The sequence below is a fragment of the Rutidosis leptorrhynchoides genome, chromosome 8 (genome assembly GCF_046630445.1).
Source record: "Rutidosis leptorrhynchoides isolate AG116_Rl617_1_P2 chromosome 8, CSIRO_AGI_Rlap_v1, whole genome shotgun sequence".
In the NCBI taxonomy this organism is placed as follows: Eukaryota; Viridiplantae; Streptophyta; class Magnoliopsida; order Asterales; family Asteraceae; genus Rutidosis; species Rutidosis leptorrhynchoides.
The window spans coordinates 16,911,348-16,932,908 of NC_092340.1; positions in this window are offsets into that span (position 1 = coordinate 16,911,348).

Sequence of the window (21,561 nt, forward strand, 5' to 3'; positions counted from 1 at the left end):
TCATATAAATGGATTGTTTATCCAAATTATTCGCTGATGATAAAACTCTAATTTTCAGCCTGTATGCATCATGAAAACATACTTATTATCATTCATGACCTTTCCACCCAAATTTCGGGACGAAATTTCTTTAACGGGTAGGTACTGTGACAACCCGGAAATTTCCAACCAAATTTAAACTTTATCTTTATATTATTCCGACACGATAAGCAAAGTTTGTTAAGTTAAATCTCAAGAATTTTAAATTGTGTTCATACATTCATTATAACCTCGACCAAATTCCGACGATTCACGAACCGTTATATATAAATAAATATGTATATATATATGTATATATATATATTATAACTTGAGAATATTAATAAAGTATTAAACGTATAATACTTTACATGAACGTATTTGTTTCAACATGTTTATCGATGGAATTAGAAGATAATATCAAATGATTGATTTATCAGATACATTATGATATGATTACGGGTCTATGTTATGAGGTCCACTGTGATTTAAGAAATCTATTCTTTTTGACAACATTCGGAAAATGGTAAAGTGATTTATAAGTAAGAACGTGAAGTGTAAATAACTTAGATGTTGGATATCGACAAGTTAAGTAACTCGACATTTTTCATTAAGATGATTTCATACGTTTATTTAACCTTTGAATTTTATCCCATGCTTCACCAACAAACTGTAATTTAAAAACTTGAAACCTATTATGAATATATATGATTCTACTTTTCTAAAACATTTTATGATATAACGATTTCCATTATTTTAACCTTTAAACAAAATGATTCTTAAAAATATATTTGGTTTTGGAAAACAAAATTATTATATTTATTTGATTTAGTTTTAAACGTACAAAAACGTTTTCAGTTTAAAAAGAACTTTATTATTAAAACGTATATAACTTTTATAAATATCTAGAACCACTTTTGACAACTAATTACTTAATCAGTATGATAAAGATAACGATATTTATATTTTATTTTATTAAATATATATAACGATTTAAATTAATATTATATATATTTATATGCGTATTATACGTACATAGTTTTATACTTTTACTATACTTAAACTTTACCTTTACTTTATTTTTACTTTAATTTAACTTTAATAATTCACTTTAATAATTCATACTTTAATAATTCACTTTAATAATTCATACTTTAATAATTCACTTTAATAATTCATACTTTAATAATTCACTTTAATAATTCATACTTTAATAATTCACTTTAATAATTCATACTTTAATAATTCACTTTAATAATTCAAAAATCTATTATAAATAGAATTCAATAGGTTTCATTATTTCATAGAAACTTGAAAATATTTTTCTCTAAACTCTCTCAATCGATTTACATATATATATATTACTCCGTATTATTTCAAGATATTATTAGTGTACATAAAATATTACGTCAGAGTGCTGTCCGAGTGATTTCAAAATTGTTTTTCGAGTGGGATTGGATTAAGAAAATTATGGGTTATAGCTATGGAGGTGATTGGGTATGGTTCATGGGTATGCTCGTGAGGTCAATATAGTGTTTATCATCTCCGTTGCGTCTACGTACCTTTCCTGCAATATTGAATCTCAATATTGATACGTTCGTGAATCCGAGGCCAACCTTGCACTTGTTCAATGATGTTATATGTATTTTTACTACGAAATACAGTATGGTGTGTTTCATTTACTTTTTTTTACCCTTTATATTTTTGGGACTGAGAATACATGCGCTTTTATAAATGTTTGACGAAATAGACACAAGTAATTGAAACTACATTCTATGGTTGAATTATCGAAATTGAATATGCCCCTTTTATTAAAGTCTGGTAATCTAAGAATTAGGGAACATACACCCTAATTGACGCGAATCCTAAAGATAGATCTATTGGGCCTAACAAACCCCATCCAAAGTACCGGATGCTTTAGTACTTCGAAATTATATCATGTCTGAAGGAGGATCCCGAAATGATAGGGGATATTCTTATATGTATCTAGTTAATGTCAGTTACCAGGTGTTCACCATATGAATGATTATTTTTTTGTCTCTATGCATGGGAAGTATATTTATGAGAACTGGAAATGAAATTCTTGTGGTCTATTAAAATGATGGAAATAAATGATTATGATAAACTAATGAACTCACCAACCTTTTAGTTGACACTTTAAAGCATGTTTATTCTCAGGTGTTAAAGAAATCTTCCGCTGTACATTTGCTCATTTTAAAGATATTACTTGGAGTCTTTCATAGCATAATTCGAAGAACGTTGCATTCGAGTCATTGAGTTCATCAAAGATTATTATTAAATCAATTTATAGTTGGATAGTAGATATTATGAAATGGTATGCATGCCTGTCAATTTTTGATGTAAAGAAAGATTGTCTTTTAAAAATGAATGCAATGTTTGTAAAATGTATCATATAGAGGTCAAATACCTCGCAATGTAATCAACTATTGTGAATCATTTATAATGTATATGAACGGGTCCTTTCACGGAGGACTTTGCGGGATATGTCACGCAAAGTTTAAAGTAACAGATACGATAAGATATGATTTAGCAGATATGCTAAGATATGAATTTTTGTCTATACACTATTCATGCAATCAGTGCAGCATGACGTGTCTTAGACTAAAAATGATAAGCAGGTAATTTTCTGAGGATGATAAGTAGTTAATTTTCGACACAAAGTGATAAGCAAAACTTTTGACATGCAGACACGGTCGAAGTCCAGACTCACTAATGCATCCTATCGACTTATCAGTTAGACACACTAATGCAGACCTGGTTAGCTAAGACCACCGCTCTGATACCAACTGAAAGGACCCGTTCATATACATTATAAACGATTCACAATAGTTGATTACATTGCGAGGTATTTGACCTCTATATGATACATTTTACAAACATTGCATTCGTTTTTAAAAGACAAACTTTCTTTACATCGAAAATTGACAGGCATGCATACCATTTCATAATATCCACTATCCAACTATAAATTGATTTAATAATAATCTTTGATGAACTCAATGACTCGAATGCAACGTTCTTCGAAATATGCTATGAAAGACTCCAAGTAATATCTTTAAAATGAGCAAATGCACAGCGGAAGATTTCTTTAACACCTGAGAATAAACATGCTTTAAAGTGTCAACCAAAAGGTTGGTGAGTTCATTAGTTTATCATAATCATTTATTTCCATCATTTTAATAGACCACAAGAATTTCATTTCCAGTTCTCATAAATATACGTCCCATGCATAGAGACAAAAATAATCATTCATATGGTGAACACCTGGTAACCGACATTAACTAGATACATATAAGAATATCCCCTATCATTCCGGGATCCTCCTTCGGACATGATATAAATTTCGAAGTACTAAAGCATCCGGTACTTTGGATGGGGTTTGTTAGGCCCAATAGATCTATCTTTAGGATTCGCGTCAATTAGGGTGTCTGCTCCCTAATTCTTAGATTACCAGACTTTAATAAAATGGGGCATATTCGATTTCGATAATTCAATCATAGAATGTAGTTTCAATTACTTGTGTCTATTTCGTCAAACATTTATAAAAGCGCATGTATTCTCAGTCCCAAAAATATAAAGGGTAAAAAGGCAAATGAAACTCACCATACTGTATTTCGTAGTAAAAATACATATAATGTCATTGAACAAGTTCAAGGTTGGCCTCGGATTCATGAACCTAAATTAAATATATATATTTATGTGTTGGTCAATATTTGTCTAACAAATTAGGTCAAGTCATAGTGTACCACAATCCTAATGCTCGAGACTAATATGCAAAAGTCAACAAAAGTAAATTTGTCTCAAAATAATTTCCAAAAATCTATACATGATTAATATATAGTTTAAATATCGTCGTTTTATATTTTTAAATATTTTTAAAAGATTTATTAGAGTAAATAATATAATTTATTTATTAATAAATAAAATTTTATATTAAATTTATATAATAAAATATACTTTTATATATATTAAGTAATAAAATTTATAGGGTTCATTTAATATCATAAAGATAATATGATAGGTATTATTAAAGTAAGTTATTACACGTAGTAAAATATGTTTGTATCACATATTTATTTGATAAAATAATATCTATAATGATAGTAAGTAAAAGTTGTATTATTTTGTAATAATAATTATTATTATAAAAATATCAATATTTATAATTACTAAGATGACATTATGATAAACGATAATTCTAATTATGATAACTTTAATATTTACGATAATTTTTAATATTATCTTTAAAATAATAATTCTATTTAAAATAATAATAATAATGATATTTTATAGTAAAAATGATATTTCTATTAAAATGATAATTTTTGTTAAAATGATAGTATTAATACTAACGATACTTTTAATAATAATAATGATAAAAATAATAAGAACGATAATTTTATCCAAATCAATATCTTATAATATTTTAATTTCATCATGATACTCTTACTCATTATTTCCTAATCATTTCGTTTAATAGCTTTTAATCGTCTTTTATATCGTGTTCATAATAATGATAATAATAGTAATCAAAATAATTAGGTGTTACAAATATTTGCTTTAATTACACTAATATTAATAATGATAGTTACTATAACATTATTAACGATAATACTAATAATTATCTTAATGATAATATAGTAATAATAATAATAACAATAACAATAACCATTTTTAAATAATGATATATATATTAATAATGATAATAATAATAATACTAATAATAAAAATAATAATAATAATAATAATTGGATAATAATAATAATACTAATTATAACTTTAACGATAATAACGATAGTAATAATAAAAAAAAATAACAATTTTTAATGATAAATCCATTTTATTGATAAAGATAATAATAATGATAATAATAAGATAAAACTAGAACGACGATAAAAACGACGATAATAATAATCATTTTTAATAAAAATATCGAAAATTCAATTGATTATAACTTCTAATCCGTTCATCGAAACCATTCGATATCTAAAGGAAAAGTTCTTAATTTTTCGCTAGCTTTTCAAGGACATGCATATCTTATACCTTATCTCAACCGCAAGTGTAACTAATTCAAGATTCAACTTAACCTGTCTAAGGGCAATATCAAAAGTACAAGCATGCATAATCCTAAATACTCGAGCACTAGTCAGGGATACACTATTAGTATGTAAAAGTTAAATTATGAGTACTCACGTATCAATATTGAGATTCAATATTGCAGGAAAGGTACGTAGACGCAACGGAAATGATAAACACTATATTGACCTCACGAGCATACCCATGAACCATACTCAATCACCTCCATAGCTATAACCCATAATTTCCTTAATCCTATCCTACTCGAAAAACAATTTTGAAATCACTCGGACAGCACTCCGTCGTATGAATTATTAAAGTATGAATTATTTAAGTGAATTATTAAAGTATGAATTATTAAAGTGAATTATTAAAGTATGAATTATTAAAGTGAATTATTAAAGTATGAATTATTAAAGTGAATTATTAAAGTTAAAGTAAAGTAAAAATAAAGTAAAGGTAAAGTTTAAGTATATTAAAAGTATAAAACTATGTACGTATAATACGCGTATAAATATATATAATATTAATTTAAATCATTATATATATTTAATAAAATAAAATATAAATATCGTTATCTTTATCATACTAGTTAAGTAATGAGTTGTCAAAAGTGGTTCTAGATATTTATAAAAGTTATATACGTTTTAATAATAAAGTTCTTTTTAAACTGAAAACGTTTTTGTACGTTTGAAACTAAATAGATCAATCGAGTCTTTATGAGATTCAATCTTCCACTATCCTTTGTCTAGTTCTCAATGATTGACAATTTGTTCTTATTTATAAATCACTTTACCATTTTCTGAATATTGTTAAAATGGAAAGATTTCTCAAATCAACGCGGGCCTTTCAACAGAGACTTGTAATCATAATTCAATATATCTGATAATTCAATCATTTGATCTTATCTTCTAATTCCATTGATAAATATTTTGAAACAGATACAATCATATAAAGTATTTAATCTAATATTTTGTTTACGTTTCAAGTTATAATATATATACACATATACATATATAATCATATTCGTTTAATGGTTCGTGAATCGTTGGAACTTGGTCGAGGTTGAATGAATGTATGAACATAGTTTAAAATTCTTGAAATTTAACTTAACAAATATTGCTTATCGTGTCAGAAACATATAAAGATTAAAGTTTAAATTTGGTTGGAAATTTCCGGGTTGTCACATTACAGTTTAAACATTTGAAAGTTTGGAGACTAGTCAATCCACCGCATGGTTGTGAACCCTATGGTCTTCGATGGGTGTTGAAGAACAAGAAAGATGAACAGGGTATCGTCATCAGAAATAAAGCTAAATTGGTGGTAAAGGGATATCAACAAATCCCTGAGATTGACTATGATGAGGTTTTTGCTCCGGTTGCTAGACTGAAAGCAATTCTAATTTTCTTGGCTTTTGCATCCTTCATGGGTTTTAAAGTATTTCAGATGATTGTTAAAAGCGCATTTTTGTATGGAGAGATTAACGAGAAGGTCTATGTTGAGCAACCACCTGGTTTCGAAGATCCGCATTTCCCAAAAAAGGTTTCTTGACTTGAAAAGGTATTTTATGGTCTTCACCAAGCTCCTAGAGCGTGGTATGCCACATTGTCCAACTATATGCTTGAAAACGGATTTCGGAGAGGTGTCATTGATCAGACACTTTTCATTAAGAAAAAGGGGCAACATCTTATGTTAGTGCAGGTTTATGTCAACGGATCAGGGAATGGTTGATGAATTTGAAAAGGTCATGCAGCGGAAGTTTAAAATGAGTTCCATGGGAACTATAAAGTTTTTCTTAGGTTTGCAGGTAGCTCAGACGGATAAAGGCATCTTCTTGCATCAGACCAAGTATGTTACTGATATTCTGAAGAGATTTCAAGTGGAAGCAGAAATACCAGCTAAGACTCCGTTGTCAGTGAATCATGAGATCTCACCAGATTGTGAAGGTGCTCCTATAGATCCTACGTTATACAGGGCGATCATAGGATCTCTAATGTATCTAACCGCTTCTCGACCAGATATTATGTTTGCGGTTTGCTTGTGTGCACGTTATCAGGCGAATCCGAATGTTCATCATATGTTTGTGGTTAAGAAGATTTTGAGGTATTTGAAAGATACACCAAGTTTGGGGTTATGGTATCCATGTGAGGATGGGTTTGATCTCACAGCGTATAGTGATTTCGACTATGGCGGCTGCAAGAAAGATTTCAAGTCATAATCAGGAGGTTGTCAGTTCCTTGGTAGCAAGCTAGTTACTTGGCAGTGTAAGAAGCAGACAGCAGTGGCACAGTCCACTTGTGAAGCAGAATATATTGCCGCGGCCAACTGTACATCACAGGTTATTTGGATTCAACAGCAGCTACGTGACTACGGTTTGCATATTTCTAACATTCCTATTTATGTTGATAATACTGCTGCTATAGGTGTCACTAAAAATCCCATAAATCACTCTAAAACGAAACATATAGGGATTAAATACCATTTCATTAGAGATTACTATGAGAAAAAATTAATAGATGTAGTACAAATAGACAGTACAACCCAACGGGCTGATCTCTTCACTAAAGCTTTTAATAAACCACGCTTTGAGTTCTTATTAAAAGAAATCGGAATTAAATTGCTAACTGACGTGGTTCCTGAAACTGAGGCTCCTAACACAGAGGAACCTCCCAAAGAAACTGAGTTGTGAATGCCCTAGAACTGCCTGTACAGTATGTGTACCTTGCATAGTAGTTGGTAGGTCATTTGCATGCTTAATTCTTGTTTGCATGATCATTTTTTATTTTCTGATAGTACTGTATGCTAGTTTGTGTTTTTGTTTTGTTTTGTTTTTGTGTTTTTGTACAGATAAAATCAAAAAGACAAAAAAAATTATAAAACCAGAAAATCAAATAAAATGTTGAATAATTTGAAAAAAATGAGTTGCTTATTCTATTCGTGGGGAAGTGATTGCAATACTGAACTGACGTGTAAGTTGTGAAAAACAAGTAATACAGAATGATTGATAATGTGTTGGTAGACTTTATTGACCTAATTCTAGATAGAGATGATCACACTAACAACTCGTAAATATCATGATGAGGAAATCATGGAAAGATTTACAGCGGTTGAGGGTAGTCTTTCATAACCCGTCCTAATCCATCTGGACGAAGTCCATATTGTTTACAAATGATTCACAATAGTTGATTTCATCGCGAGGTATTTGACCTCTATATGATACATTTTACAAACATTGCATTCGTTTTTAAAAGATAAACTTTCTTTACATCGAAAATTGACAGGCATACATACCATTTCATAATATCCACTATCCAACTATAATTAACTTAATAATAATCTTAATGAACTCAATGACTCGAATGCAACGTCTTTCGAAATATGCCATGAATGACTCCAAGTAATATCTTTAAAATGAGCAAATGCACAGCGGAAGATTTCTTTAACACCTGAGAATAAACATGCTTTAAAGTGTCAACTAAAAGGTTGATGAGTTCATTAGTTTCAATTACTTGTGTCTATTTTGTCAAACATTTATAAAAATTCGCATGTATTCTCAGCCCAAAAATGTAAAGGGTAAATAAGCAAATGAAACTCACCTATTGTATTTCGTAGTAAAAATACATATAGCGTCATTGAACAAGTGTAAGGTTGGCCTCGGATTCACGAACCTATATTAATTATATATATTTATATGTTGGTCAATATTTGTCTAACAATTTAGGTTATATCATTGTGTACCACAATCCTAATGCTCGAGACTAATATGCAGAAGTCAACAAAAGTCAATTTGACTCAAAATGATTTCCAAAATTTAGACATGATTATCATATAGTTTAAATATCGTCGTTTTATATTTTTAAATATTTTTAATAGATTTATTGGAGTAAATAATATAATTCATTTATTAATAAATAAAATTTTATATTAAAATTATATAATAAAATATACTTTTATATATCTTAAATAATGAAATTTGTAAAGTTCATTTAATATCATAAAATTAATATGATAGGTATTATTAATGTAATTACATTACACGTAGTAAAATATCTTTGTATCACATATTTATTTGATAAAATAACATTGATAATAATAATAAGTAAAAGTTGTATTATTTTGTAATAATAATTATTATTATTCTATTAATAAAAATATCAATATTTATATTTACTAAAAATGACATTATGATAAAATGATAATTCTAATTATGATAACTTTAATATTTACGATACTTTTTAATATTAACTTTAAAATAATAATTCTATTTAAAATGATAATAATAATGATAATGATATTTTATAATAACAATGACATTTCTATTAAAATAATAATTTTTGTTAAAATGATAGTTTTAATACTAACGATACTTTAAATAATAATAGTAATGTTAAAAATAATAAGAACGATAATTTTATCTAAATAAATATCTTACAATATTTTAATTTCATCATGATACTCATACTCATTATTTCCTAATCGATTCATTTAATAGCTTTTAAATTGTCTTTTATATCGCGTTCGTGTTAATGATAATAATAGTAATTATAATAATTAGGCGTTACTAATATTAGTTTCTAATTATAATAATACTAATGGTAATAAATATTACGATAATATTAATGGTAATACTAATTATAACTTTAACGATAATAACGATAGTAATAATAATAAAAATAACAATTTTAATGATAATACTTTTTATTGGTAATAATAATAATAATAATAATAATAATAATAATAATAATAATAATAATAATAATAATAATAATAATAATAATAATAAGATAACAATTATAACGACGATAATAATAATCATTTTTAATAATATTACAAAGATTCAATTGACTATAACTTCTAATCCATTCATCGAAACCATTCGATATCTAAATGAAAAGTTCTTAATTTTTCGTTAGCTTTCCAACGACATGCATATCTTATACCTTATCTCAACTGCATATGTAACTAATTCAAAATTCAACATATCCTATCTAATGGCAATATCAAAAGTACAAGCATGCATAATACTATATACTCGAGCACTAGTCAGGGATACACTATTAGTATGTAAAAATTAAATTATGAGTACTCACGTATCAATATTGAGATTTAATATTGCAGGAAAGGTACGTAGACGCAACGGAGATGATAAACACTAAATTGACCTCACAACCATACCCCTGATCCATACCCATAACCTCCATAGCTATAACCCATAATTTCCTTAGCCCTATCCTACTCGCAAACTAGTTTTGAAAATTACTCGAACAGTACTCCGTCGTAGTATTTTATGTATAAATACTAATAATAACACTAGTAATAATAATAATAATAATATTAATCTTGATAATAATAATAATAATTATTATAATATAAATATAAATAATAATAAGAACAGAGGGAGTAATATATCGATGTATATGTGTGTGTGTGTAAACTGAAGCGAATTCGTTTGATTTAAAGACTTGGCCACCCATCTTCTGCCATGCGATCGCATGACTTGTGTGAGGGGCTTCCATGCGATCACATGGCCCTTACATACAGCTCTTATGCACTTAATCTCCTGCCGACACTCGATTTAATATATATTAATATATATATATATTATATTTAATTTATATAATTACTTATATATTATATTATATTTTCATTCATGGTAAAAATATAATTTTTGTTCAAATGACTCGTACGTTGTCACTCGACTCATGTACCACTTTCGGTTTTTCGAACGCATTTTCGTACATTTAGAAAACTAGCCTTTTACGTTTCGCGACGTGTACTCTTATTAATAATTTGACTTACTCATCAATAAATTATCTTATAAAAAAATGTAACTTATAAAATTGAGCGTTGTGGTCATTTGCTTCTATAAATCAGTGGCTCGTTGTTTATCAAAATATATTATTTTAAATCAAGACGTTTTATGACTAAGTTAAAATATATATATTTTTATATTTTCATTTCGAAATATAAATTTGGGACAGTATATAATATATAGTTTTTCAAAACTAATAATATTCAAATTTATATATCTTGAAATCGTTTAAGTAATAAGAAATATTATTTCGTAACATTTGTAATTTTAAAGTTTAAAATTGATATACTTTATTTATATAAAAAAAATGTTTACAAAGTCATTTTAATATTCCAATTACTTTATATTCTAAATCATTTTATCACAAAGGTTATAATAGTATAAGTTGTTATGTCATAAGACGTTCTTAAAAAGTCTATTATATCGAAATGACGTTTTCGTTTATGAACGTAAAATCATATATGAATCTTATCAGGTTTCAAGGTTTTAATTTCTAGTTTAATCATGACTCGTAGGATTAAGTCTAAAGGAAAAATCAGACGTAAGGAATCATCTTAATGTAAAATGTCGATCTATTTAACTTGACAATATCTATTTTCTAATTTACCTATATTCCCTAATTTCACTTTCACAATACCTAATATGAAGGTTAATTAATTTATCTTATCAAAAGTCACGTGGCAATTATTGTAAGGCATGTATTGAAATTTAACAGAAATTTCCACCAATCTAACTTGCTCTTGCTACTTGATACTTTGTCCTTACTCGAAGATCACTTTACCATTTATTCCGAATATCATTAAAAAGGAAAGGTTTTCTAAATCAAAGTGGACCTCTGAATAGGGACTCGTAATCATCATTCTATGTATCTGATAATTCAATCATTTAATATTATCTTCTAACTCCACTGATAAATATATTCTGAAACAAATACATTTATGTAAAGTATTATACGTCTAATACTTTGTTAATGTTTTCAAGTTATAATATATACACATATACATATATAATCATATCCGTTCATATAATGGTTCGTGAATCGTTAGAATTTGGTCGAGGTTAAATGAATGTATGAACACAATTTAAAATTCTTGAGATTTAAGTTAACAAACCTTGCTTATCGTGTTGGAATAATATAAAGATAAAAGTTTAAATTTGGTCGGAAATTTCTGAGTCGTCACAGTACCTACCCGTTAAAGAAATTTCGTCCCCGAAATTTGATAGAGGTCGTCATGGTTAACAATGAGAATGTTATTATGACGATTATAGAGTTTTATCATGTTCAAGAAGTTATAATTCGATTACTCGAAGCGTATGAGTGAAGTTATCGTAAATGAACGATATAAGATAATAGTGATTCGTCATATCTTTTGACGTCATCACAATCGATCTCCAGATTTAAGAAAATCTTTGTAATCTATATTGGATTTGATTTTTCAGCTATTAAGGAAATTATGATTCTCTTCGATTTAATGAGATAATCCATCTTGATTTCTCTGTCGGATATTTCACTATGAATCCACCTCCCTTTCGTTTCTTTACGACTCATTCCTTCTATTCTTTCTTCCTCAACTCATATTTTAAAGTATTCGTCAATATGCGTCATCCAGTTCTGATCCTTGATATACTCTATCTTTCATATCTGTCATTCTTCTTTTTCATCTACCACCGGAGGATTTTATTTACTTTTACTATTACCTTGGGGTTATAGTATTTTTAATTCTCCCGTGCCTTTACGTTGCAATACGTATTGATATGCACGGTTTGTAATTTACATGTTGTTGTCGAACTTTATATTTTCTTTTATATTCAAGAGTTCCAAACTTTTGTCTCCTCTTCCCGACTTCAAGTCAAGCGAATAACGATACAAAATTCGTAGGTATAGATCTCAAAATGAACATAGTTAATGTTCTAAGAAGAGAATTGTAATGGCATGATCTTGATTTGTCAAATTACCAGAATACCCTGGAAAAGATTGAATCATCAAGAAATATTTCCTTGACATTTTTAGAGATTAAATACAATATCAGAGTCGTGTATCATGGCACATGATGACGTTATGTGATGACCCAGAAATTTTGACTAAATTTAAACTTAATCTTTGTATGATTAACATTTCCGACACGATAAGCAAAGTCTGTAAAACTGAATCTCAAAATTTTTGAATTACTTTTATATATTTAAATACCCTTCGGTTGTTTTCGACGATTCGCGAACAATTATATGTAAATAGATACATATATACTATAACATGAAAAGGTAACAATGTATTAATTGTTTGATACCGTACATTAAACTTATTGGTTTAAATATCTATTTGAATGTATATGATAAGTTGAAATATTTATTATTAAAATTTATTTATAAATAACTTCCAATGTGTATTTAAAAACTGATTTATGTATATTAAAAAGATATATACATATATATAATAAACGATAGTAACATTCGTTTATTGATTCAATTAATATTTAGATAAGTTAACTAAAGCGTTTAAGATGAACCAGTTAAACACTAATTTGTTACAGTGTTTTCAAATTGCCACATTACTCAAAATGCTACAGTGTTTTCGAAAATCACTATTTGCTACAGTGAAATTGACTTTGCTACAGTAAATTGCTACAGTAAAATTTGACTTTGCTACAGTAACTTTGCTACAGTAAAACGCTATTATAAAAATGTATTTTAACAAATAGCGAGACGATGATTTATAGAAGTAAATGACCAAAACACTCGAAAGTTTAAGATACACTTTGAGTGATATAATTAAGGGATAATTTAAGGCTATTGATAAGGCTAAAAAGGAACATATATTTCATAGCATTATCCCCCAAGAAAGACAGGATTTTAGTTGTAATTGTTCCATATTCAAGTAATATTCGTTTATATTTAATAAGTGCGAAGACAAAAGGCGAAAACGAAGAATTGAAGACGGAAAGGTCCAAAATGCTCAAATGTACAAGATACAATTAAAAAGGTTCAAATTATTGATGAAGAACGTCTAAAAATGACAAGAGTACAAGTTGCGGAACGCAAAGTACACGATATAAAATAGTACGCAAGGACGTCTGAAAATCCGGAACCGGGACCCGAGTCAAGAAGAAACGCCCGACGCAACGGACCAAAAATATCTAGTCTACTATGCACAAGAATAAAATATAATATATAAATAATTATATTAATTATTTATATATTTATATTTATTTTATATTATGTCGACAAGCTAGGAGCCAAAACAATGTGAGCTGTCCCTGGTCCTCATGCGAGTCGCATGGCCAGAAGGCCATTTCCATGCGAGTCGCATGACTCCAGATTTCAGGCCACATCTATAAATTTCAGTGTTTTCGCTCGATTTAAATCACACACATACACAAATATATATATACTCCGTAATATTATTTATTATTTATTATTATTATTATTATTATTATTATTATTATTATTATTAATAAGATTATTATTAATCTTATTATTTTGTTATTATTATTAGTGTTATTATTTTTGCGATACAAAAATAATAATGTACAAAAAATATTACGACGGAGTGCTGTCCAAGTAATTTTCAAAACGAGTTTCCGAGCGAGCTAGAGCTAAGGAAAATATGGGTTATTGCCAAGGAAATTATGGGTAATGTTCGGGGGTATTTTTGTGAATCAAACCTCGTGTTTATCATCTCCGATGCGTCTACGTGCTTTCCTGCAATATTGTATATCAATATTAAACAGTGAGTTTCATATGATCCCTTTTACTCAATATATTTTTGGGCTGAGAATACATGCGACTGTTTATAAATACTAAAAATACTAGATTTATATGAGTGAGTTTCATTTGCTTTCTTTTTAATTGCTTTTGCAATCTATATTTTTGGGCTGAGAATACATGCACTTTATTTTAAACGCAATGGATACAAGTACATACTAAATTCTACACCGAGTTTGAACCGAAAATCCCTTAGCTTTGGTAACTAGTAACTGCCGGTTATAAGAACTGGTAGGCGCGAGTAGTTATATATGGATCCATAGGGCTTGACATCCCCGTCTGTTCCAGGTATAGAAAGAAACTCTAGCCTGAACTATAAAACAGACGTATGCTATTTGAAGTTAGTACACGTTGGATTGCGTGTATTGTACATGTTGGTTGCATGTTAAACGAGGGGTACTTATTATAAACGTTAAAGTTTAGTTACCAGGGTTCTCAACTTTGTAGAACCGATTGATAAACGTTTCGGATGAAACAACTGAAATCTTGTGATCCACCTTTTATTTAAAACATAATGATAAACGTTTTGAATAAAACAACTGAACTTTTGTAATCCACATTGATATACGGATTATGTGTAATATTAAAACTATGAACTCACCAACCTTTGTGTTGACACTTGTTAGCATGTTTATTCTCAGGTTTCTAGAAGTCTTCCGCTGTTTGCTTATACGTGATACAAGATATGTGCTTGGAGTCATACATGCTATATACAAGAAACTTGCATTCACCATGTACCTTATTTTGACTATATTGTCAACAGATGTATTATTGTAAACCATTTAAATGGTGATTATCTATACGTAGGAATCATCAGATGTTAAAAACTTGGAATTTATATATTCATTTATGAAATACCTTTACAAACGAATGCAATGTTACAAAACGTATCACATAGAGGTCAAAACCTCGCAATGAAATCGATGAATGACGTGTTCGTCCATATGGATTTGGAGCGATCGTCACACGTTATGATCTGTGAATCGTCATGACCCATTAGAAACTCAGCATGACTTACTTTAATATAATCACGTTGATCAAGTGTCATTATATTATACTAACTCATGCTTCAGTTCCCAACACTACTTTAAAAACATTCATATTTTAAACTCGGAGGTTTACAGAATATAGAAACTAAACAGTTTCCTTTTTGATGTATTACAGATAGCGCAAAGAGATAAATGATTTCAGATAAAAATATCTTCAGAAATATAGAGGATATTTATAATGGAAGATACGATGATATCTTCGAATTTTTAATATCAGAGGATGATGAAGAATATTGTCCGCAGGGTTTCAGAGTCAGAAGTAAGGTATTCGTTAATGACTTCAGCAGACACTGAATCATTTGGATTCTTTGAAGGCAGATTTAGTCTTTGTGATTTGTCCACAGCTTCCTTCGTACTTTGCTCAATCCGTTTTCCAGTACCAAATTTTTCGTTTGAGCTTTCCCAATCTACTACTCTTTATTATCAAACTTCTGACCGTAATTGCTGTCTACAGTCTTTATTACTTTATCAGTTTCTTTTCAAACTTCATAGTACTGATTCATAGACTGGGGTGTTTTTCAGAAACTACATTCGAAATAGACATTATATGTATATATAACTTTCGTAGTAAAACCGCTGCGAGATTCGAGATTGATGTGACGACCCGGGAATTTCCGACCAAATTTAAACTTAATCTTTATATGATTTCGATACGATAAGCAAAGTCTGTTAGGTTGAGTCTCAAAACACTTTGAACTGTGTTCATGTATTCATTGACCTTCAACCATTTCTGACGATTCACGAACCATTATTTGTAAATAGATAGGTATATATATATCAATAGGTAAATATAAATAATTATATATATAAGAAACTGTTATATGCTATTGTTGTTATTAATTATATGTAAATTAATATAAGATATAATAAATTTTATGAATATATAAAGTATACTATATATATATATATATGTGATTTTGAAATTATTTAGTGAACGACGGTGTCACTAATTTATCATTCGATCAATATTAAGCAAGTTAAATTCAAACTATTGTAATTTCGAAATAAACGGTGATCCGAAAACAAGTTAAACGGATTATAGCTTTGTTAAAAATATAATTAGAATCTATTTGTTTAATTTTAACATTTAGTATTTTTACTTGGGGTTGGGAGCTCATAATCAATTTAATTTTTATTTAAATAATTGTATATAATTAATGACCAATTTTACACCCAAAAAGACTAAAATAATTAAAGATAATTAATCTTAAAATTTGGGATTTTTCTGAGATCTTTTTATCCGCCACTGATTAACAACGGAGCACGAAATACAATCCGGAAATTTAAAATATCTGAAGTGTCGGCATAAAAGACCAAATAGGTGGCTGCTCTCTTTTTCCTACACACGTTTTATTATTTATACTCTTATTATTATATGATCAATTTGATTCACCACTTGCTAATAATATATCTATTTACACTAGCTATTAATATTCCTACAGACCACTTGTTTAAACCCAATTTAACTACCTCATTAAACTCACAAAACTGCGTCCCACTAGGAATTCTTTTCTTTCAAACTAATCTTAGTACGTGATCATGAGCCGATCCAAATTTAACCGCTTTTGCTTCAAACCTTTTAGCCCCAGCTCTAATCGGAATTGTTGTCGAGGTCAAATCACAAAAAAGAAGCCATTGAACTTGCTGTTAATACCACATCAAAAGTCGTACAACAAAACCGTTTAAAGATCGAAAAGCTTACCCATCACAAAGGTCTCACCAAACGTGAGGATGGTGCATTTCACGATTGTCTCGAAATGGCTTTCGAGACGTAAGAAGAGCTTAGCGATGTGACGATAGAACTTGAGGAATATCGAAAGAAGATGATGATGGAAGACGTGATGATAAAATGATGAGCGTGATTAAGGTGACGTACGATGAAGACAATGATGTCAAGAATGAAGATGATGGCAAATAATAAGGTGAAGATATGATATCTATAATTAGGATAATGGCATGTTGCATTTAAAAAAAAAGATTAATAATAATAATAATAAACTAAAGCTTCGCAAACATAATGTTCATTTATAGAAGGCTGCTCAATATGTAAATTGTCGATTTCAATTATATGTGTTAATAAATATATGAATAATATAGGTTCGTGAATCCAAGGCCAACCCTATACTTGTTCAATATCGTTCTATGTATTTTTACTACAAAATACATTAGGTGAGTTACATTTGCCTTTTTACCCTTTATATTTTTGGGCTGAGAATACATGCGCAACTTTTTATAACTGTTTTACGAACTAGACACAAGTAATCGAAACTACATTATATGGTTGAATGATCGAAATCGAATATGCCCCTTTATAGTCTGGTAATCTAAGAATTAGGGAACAGACACCTTAATTGACGCGAACTCTAAAGATAGATCTATCGGGCCCAACAAGCCCCATCCAAAGTACCGGATGCTTTAGTACATTCGAAATTTATATCATGTCCGAAGGAGGATCCCAGAATGATGGGGATATTCTTATATGCATATTGTGAATGTCGGTTACCAGGTGTTCAATCCATATGAATGATATTTTTGTCTCTATGCATGGGACGTATGTTTATAAGAGCTGGAAATGAAATTCTTGTGGTCTATTAAAATGATGGAAATGATATTTATGTTAAACTAATGAACTCACCAACCTTTTGGTTGACACTTGAAAGCATGTTTATTCTCAGGTACGAAAGAAATCTTCCGCTGTGCAATTGCTCATTTTAAAATATTATTTGGAGTCATTCATGACATATTTCAAAAGACGTTGCATTCGAGTCGTTGAGTTCATCAAGATTATTGTTAAGTCAATTATAATTAGATATATTATGAAATGGTATGCATGCCGTCATTTTTCGATGTAATGAAAGATTGACTTTTCAAAAACGAATGCAATGTTTGTAAAATGTATCATATAGAGGTCAAGTACCTCGCGATGTAATCAACTGTTGTGAATCATTTATAATCGATATGGACTTCGTCCGGATGGATTAGGATGGGTCTTGACAGTTGGTATCAGAGCGATGGTCTTAGCGAACCAGGTTTTGCATTAGTATGTCTAACTGATAGTCGTTAGGATGCATTAGTGAGTCTGGACTTCGACCGTGTCTGCATGTCAAAAGATTTGCTTATCATTTTTGTCGGAAATCATCTGTTTATCATCCTTAGGAAATCACCTGTTTATCATTCTTAGTCTAGGCACATCTTACTGCAATGATTGCATAAATAGTGTATAGACAAAATTCATATCTTAGCGTATCTGATAATTCATATCTTAGCTTATCTGTTACTGTAGACGTTGCCTGACATCTTCCGTAGATTCCTCCGTAACTTATGGGATTTTAGTATTATATATGCATATGTAAATTATGTATTGCAGGTTACTAATCTACATCATATTCTATTCCTTATTGAAAATCCTTCATCTGATCGTACGAGATGAATCCCTCAACTAGTTCGAGTCCCTCGGATTCTGACAGCTATTCCGATAGTTATCCCGACTGTTATTCCGAATGGATAGTCATCTAAGCTCCGGAAACAACGTCACCAGAATGAATCAACCAATCATCCATCCCCAGTTCATCTGATGGTTTCGTAGTCAACTAAATCAATGGAGACAAGAAGAAGGCGAGTTTTTCCACTCACCAACCTGCACTCTTGGTGAAGAACCTGAAACACTTACCGACGAACCTGTTCGTAACACCATTTTCTCTCTCATTTCCAAAGTATCTCGCCACGACTATATCACAAGTCAGATTCAAAACATTATTCATTCGCTCGTTCATACCGACAATCATCTCGGAATAATACAAGAAGTCAACGAACTTCGCGATCGAGTAATCAATTTGGAGAATATGGTGCAAAATGTACCAGCTTCAGCAACATCACCGGCACCAACAGTACCATCAGTAACAGCACCAGTACCATCAACAATCCATGCCTCAACATCTCATTCTGTACCTCGAGTATAATCATCATTCTATGTATCGTTCTACATCGATTATCTTCGTCCTTCATGGCGATAATATATAATCTCTAATGTTTTAGAGATTATGTACTCTAGTTCTAACCGTAAATCTAATGAGTTTAATATCATGTTAACTCATTAAATCCATGATTACATCTGAAGAAAATATATATGTATATATATTTTTTCATAACGATTGTAATTAAAAATTCTTTTGTACAAACTGTTAATGATGAAAATATTTTAACGGGTAGGTAAAATCCGAGGAACATTTAAATTTCACATTAATAAGTTACACTGTATATTCTTCGAATCTGATTCAACAGTCATTTACTATCCTACTTACATCTACCGATATACGAATCCGTTCACCACAGAATAACCATTTTCATTCAATTTCATATTCGGATTTTGATTTATCAGAATCCAACAAGTGGCATAATGAAGAACACATTTGACGAAATAAAATTTGATAGAAACAAACAAATTAACTACGAAAAATCTTGTTAAGAATCCACGCTAACTGTTTCCAGCTAACTGTTCCTAGCTAACTGATTACATTTTATTTATCACAGTTTATTTATCACAATTTATATTCTCGCAATTTTATTTATCGTCATTTAATTTCTGTTATTTACTTTACGCATTTTATTTATCGTTATTTAATTTTTGTTATTTACTTTACGCATTTTAAATATCGGGACACGTATACAAGGTTTTGACATATCATATCGATGCATTTATATATATTATTTGGAATAACCATAGACACTCTATATGCAGTAATGAACGAGTTCTCTATACAGGGTTGAGGTTGATTCTACAATAATATATATAATTTGAGTTGTGATCGAGTCTGAGACATGTACACGGGTCACGATACATATAAATTAATTCGAATATTATATAGTAAACTATATATGAATTATTATTTGTACACTGTTAACTGAGGACTATCAAGTGAGGACTATCAACATTGGATAAATAAAAAATGAATTAAAATATTGATCATAACATATGAAATTAAACATATCTTCAAGTTTGCCACTTGATTTCATCTTAAACGCCATTTGTATCTTGACAATTCTAATCTGCGTTCAAACCTTTCATGATTCTTGAAAACACCTCAATTAAAAGGATGAACCAACCGCACTTCATCTATGGAAGAAAAGATTGACGCATATAGTTATGCACCTGAAAACTCCCGGACCCTAAGTAAAAGTTTAACACGTGTCTGTGTTAGCTCCTTTGGCATTGTTATTACCGAAAATAACATTGCAACTCTTTTTCAAATTAGCCAATTTTATCACAGCTTCAACAAATCAACTTCAACTTCCATTCGAATTAGCCTTATTATAACCTCAATATATAAGTTTGCCTGTCGTCATCGTTACCGAAGAACCGTTTATATTTCACCATATTAGCAGTAAAATTACCAGCAACTTAAATGAATTTGGACTTTCCGAAAAATTATTATATTCATTGAAACCTCATCTTGTATTCATCTATACCCTGTAACAATAATTGCCATACCAATTACCGGGAATCAGCAATCAGTATTTCGAATCTCGTAGCATTTCTACATCAATAGTTAAATGTATACATATAACAATTATCTCCTAGAATTACGACCTTCAATTCGGAAATTTTGAAAAGGCACCCAGTTTACGAATCGATACTCTGAATGTTGAAAAAGCTGAATGAAGCAGCAAAAACTGTAGGCAACCGTAAATGACCTTAGTCATCGGAAGTTTGATGATAAAGAATAATATGTTGGAAAAGCTCAGAAACGTTGGAACTGGAAAATGGATAGAGTTAACCATGAAGGAGACCAAGGACAAATACAAGGACCATACCCTATATTCAAAGAA